The sequence below is a fragment of the Microtus ochrogaster genome, chromosome 1 (assembly GCF_000317375.1).
Source record: "Microtus ochrogaster isolate Prairie Vole_2 chromosome 1, MicOch1.0, whole genome shotgun sequence".
Classification (NCBI taxonomy): Eukaryota; Metazoa; Chordata; class Mammalia; order Rodentia; family Cricetidae; genus Microtus; species Microtus ochrogaster.
In genome coordinates this window covers 24837973-24842963 of record NC_022009.1, presented here as the reverse complement: position 1 = coordinate 24842963, position 4991 = coordinate 24837973, and positions in this window count along the sequence as shown.

Here is a 4991-nt window from a genome sequence, read left to right as displayed (position 1 = left end):
AAAAAAAAAGGAAAGCAACAACATCCAGGAAGTAAGTTCAGTCAAGAGAACTTCAAATCAAGTTTGTGTGTTCGAGAGAGAGAAAACTTTGACCTCCAGAAAAACTCAGTCACCCCCAAGTCACACCTTTGAGGCCACAAAGCAGGTTTTTATTCATCTCCATTATGCTAACCTTCACAAGATGAGAAGTCTTTTTTGTTTGTTTTTGGTTTTGTTTCTTGTGTTTTCTGAGACTGGGTTTCTCTGTGTAGCTGTGGCTGTCCTGGAACTCGCTCTGGAGACCAGGCTGGCTTCAAACTCACAGAGATCCTCCTGCCTTTGCCTCCCGAGTGCTAGGATTAAAGGTGTGTGCCACCACCGCCCAGCGAGAAGTCTTTTTATGTCTAGTGTCTAGAACAGTGCCTTTTCCTGGCTGGGTCAGGGAGAGAGGGGTGAAGCCCATATTCCCTTTTACCGTCTCCCTGTCGATTCGGAACACTGAGCAGTAAACCTGGAGTTCCCAATCAAGCCAAAGGGATTGTGGGAAGCAGTCTTCACAACCAGAAGGGCCCTGGCAACTGACCCCTGATATCTAGAAACCATTGTACCTGCATACACTTAGGTTCCGAATGACCGACCTGTACAAAGACCTTCATTGGAAATGCTTGTAATTGCCAGAATTAGGTACAACCATACAGGGCCAAAGTGAAAGCTTGGTGACACTCGGAGACAGGTGGGAGAACCACAAAGGTAGGTAGTGCATACTAACTGCGTGTTTTTCACAATTGTCATACCAGTGGTTTAGATGAGGGGGCCATATAAGGTTGTCCCCAATGCCTTGTGACCCGGAGCTGGGGAAGATTGCTAGACAGGGACCTAGGTGACAGGGGACAGGTGACAGATCCTACAGGACCCAGAATATGAGCTGCTGACAGGGACAATATTTTCAGATTGGAGCCAAGATAACATTTATTTCCCAAGGGACGGTCCAGTTATCCAGGTACCCTGTCCCCAAGAGTGAGCCAAAGGACGATTCAGTGGAAGAGTGGGTGCTTGTCAACAGTTCAGGCTTTTTCTCTCGTGTTCTAACTCATCTTGCCAGGGGAAGAGAATTTGATTTCCCGAGTAGAGGAGAGCAACACACTGCCTCCTGTCTCGTCAGACATGGTGCTGTAATGCTCCAGAGTTCTACAAAGGCCTGGGGCCTACGTCTACACATAGACCTTATACCTAATGGGAACTACATGTCCCAGCCCAGGGACCAACGTGGAAGACCCTGAGAGTCACCTGGCCCTCTCTCAGTGGGGACCCCAGACCCCTCTTATCCTGGGCCAGTCCTGAACTCCATCCCTTAATAATTTTTCATGATCCCCACTCACCAAGACCGCACCTATGGGTTGCTCTTAGCCAGCAGTTGCCTCTCTGACCAGTACATCTGTCTGGGAAGAAGGAAAATTGAAGACAACCATCCACAGCCACTACCAGTGATCAATATTGGGAACTCTTGGTGGGTGAGGTCATCGTCAGGGGCCTGGTGACATCACAAAGGACATACACAGTTTTCCTGGAACTCTAGAGAATCTAGACAGAGAGGGCTCTCCACCTGGAATAAAGCCAGCCTACAAACTATTGGGCAAGTCTGAGGGTGAGTTTTCAGCCTCCTCCGAACTCCACTTTGACCCTAGCCAATAGTGGGATCATGCTACTAAAGAATATGTGGGTTCATGTGTTGATATTTTATTGTAGCTAAAGAAACCCCTGATGTGGTATGTATGCCCCTCTGTATGCTGTGAATATGTTTTATTACTATTGGTTAATAAAGAAGCTGCTTTGACCTGCGGCAGAGCAGAATATAGCTAGGTAGGAAATCCAAATAGATATAAGGGAAAAGAAGGCGAAGTCAGATGCCAACAGCTGCTGGAAAAGCAAGATGTGAGGTAACAAGCCACGAGCCTCGTGGTAAAATATAAAATAATAGTAATGGATTAATTTAAAAGTAAGAATTAGTTAGAAATAAGCCTGAGTGAATAGGAAAAATGATTATGATTAACGTTAAGCCTCTGAATGATTACTTCATAAGCAGCTGTGGGGACTGGCAGGTAGGAGAGAAACCTCCAGTTACAAATGGCTCCCAATGTGGAGCATGGATCCATAAAAGACCTAAAAAAGCTTCAAAAGGGTTCTAAACACACAAAAACGGAGCCACGCTGGGCTTCCTAGTCTCTCATGCTAGCCAGGGTCCAGAGATGCATCTCCTTACAGCTACTTGCAAGATGGAGCTGGCCATCAGCTATGGTGTGGGAGGTTTTAACAGTTTCACGCAGACCTCAGTACAGCTAGGCTAATCAGCCACGCTGTGTGGTAGGATTAGCTTTTACTCCTACAGACAGAGAAGACGTTTATGGGCCGGCTGCCTGCTAACTGATGGTAGCATGGGGGTACAGGGGGAGGTAAGCGTGACACTTGTTGCTCCCTCTGCCATGTTGAAAAGCTGATCATGGCAGAACCAACAGTCAAAGCAACCGTTCTGGTCCTAGCCATGCCCACTTAACAGTTTAAAACAGTGATCCAAAAAAGATTGCGGATATGTAATAAAGACAGAGTCAGACAAAAATAAACCTCTAAATGGGTCACAGTGTGTTTTAAAAAATGTTTGTGCTGGGCGATGGTGGTGCACACCTTTAATCCCAGCACTTGGGAGGCAGAGGCAGGTGGATCTCTGTGAGTTCGAGACCAGCCTGGTCTACAGAGCTAGTTCCAGGACAGGCTCCAAAGCCACAGAGAAACCCTGTCTCGAAAATACAAAAAAATAAAAAAATAAAATAAAATAAAAAAATGTTTGTAGGTTTGGAAGAGAGGAAAGAGTATAGGCAGTTATTTAAAAAAAGCTTTAAAAATAAAATTAAAGTCTTTAAATAGACAGTAAAATAATATAAAAATAAGAAGCCATGTAAAAATGAAAAATACACAGAGAGTCTGTATTATGTATATTATTGTGTTTTCTTTTAATTTTTTTGACTGCTAATAATCTAACTGCAGAGAGATGTTTGTTTGTGGGCCTGCTAGGCTAAACCAACATAAAGATATCTTAGCTTCAAAATTTGGGTCTAAGGATATGTTGCTTTGGAAAAGAGGTTCTGTTTTTGTTTCAACAAAAGATGAGAAGCCGTGGAGTCCTTCCAGGATCAAGTGGAACCCCTGAGAAGTCTCCATGGGAGCCATGGCCCAGGTGATGCAACATCCAGAACAGCTTCAAGACAACTGACCGAGACCATGCAGCCTCACAGACTACTACAAAGATTTAACCACAATTCTACATTTTCTCAGGATCCCCGTAAGATTACCAGCACCCCCAATCATCAAGAAGTAGTCTAGAAAACTATGCCCAAATTCCCCAAATATTGTTTATAAATGTTTGTTTTCATTTAAAGGGGGTTGGTTATAAATGGTTAATGATCACAGTCAATCTCTTTCTAAAAGAGGAAAGGGATATGATATATGAATGATGTCAGATGACGAGTCACAAGCCTCATGGTAAAATATAAAATAATAGAAATGGGTTACTTTAAAAGTAAGAGCAAGTTAGAAATAAGCCTAAGCTAAAAGGTCAAACTATTATAATTAACATTAAGCCTCCAAATGATTATTTCATAAGTGGTTGTGGGGATCAGTGAGCGGGAGAGAAACCTCCCATTACAAATCCCTTTACAGAAAGCCAGTTCTCCATGAAGCAGAAATATGGCTTTTCCCTGAGCCACCTTGTGAGAGTCCCCTCTCCATGACTCAGGCACAAACCCTTGAGACCAGTTCTGTCATATTTGTTCATCAAGGGATAGATACCTGTCAGGGGCCGTACAAGGGGACCAACAGGTAGCACTGAAACTCAAGGAACACAGCCAAGTGGTCAGCAAAGTCACATCTGCCTGAGCCTTAGAGAGGCAAAGCCCTGAGGACCCCATGCTATTATTGACCATAGTTCTGATTGGTGCCTCCCTGGGCACCACATCCCTCATAATCTATGGGTTGTATGAAAGCTCTCAGGAGATTTCTTGCTCCCCCTGGGCAGTGGTGCTGGTATTTACAATAAAAGTGATTGACTTTTTCCAAGCATTGCTGCTGGAGCAGACTAATGATTCAACCACCACCTTTGGAAAGAATTTAGAAATGCGGAATTGTTCGTAAGGTTAGGTTAAGATGTTTTTGTTAATAGCTTTGAGGTAGAAAATCTTGGGGAACAATTTAAAGTTTGGAAAGACACACTTTTAATAGTCGAATAAGGGATTTATTGAGGTCAGGAAACAGGAACAATGGCAGTCTGACAATACCTTTCTTGCTAGGATGAGTTAGTTGGTGATCAAAGGTGATGATTAACTCCTTGTACCAATTCCTGCCCTCAACTTCCTGATATAAAAAACTGCTGATGAGTGGGTGTGCACCCTGAGGACCAAAAGGAGAGCTGACTGATTGGCCTGTTTATTTGTTTGTTCGTTTGTTTTTCGAGACAGGGTTTCTCTGTAGCTTTGGAACCTGTCCTGGAACTCGCTCTGTAGACCAGGCTGGCCTCGAACTCACAGAGATCTGCCTGCCTCTGCCTCCTTTAATCCTGAGCTAGGATTAAAAGCTATGCCCAGTGACTGATTATTTTTTATATATAAAAGATTATATATGAAAAATATATATATAATATATATATTAGATTTGTAATTCTTTTAAGTTTTTTTATAAGATTGCCATTTAAGGTAAATAATGAAGCAATTTATCCTTCCTTTGAAACTGCAAAGTGCAGCCTGCCAGTAAAAGACCTGGCAGAGAAAATACCTCGCTTGTTTAAACTGTTAGTCTATAACAAGTAGCTTGGATATCAATGTTTGTTCTTGGAGTTCTTGGAGATAATTCGTTTTTCACCTGTAATATGTAAAGTGTTTAATCATGGAAGGGATACAGAAAACATGCTGTTTCTTACTTGTATGCACTGTAATCATTCACTTAAAAATAGAATGTAACCACATTGT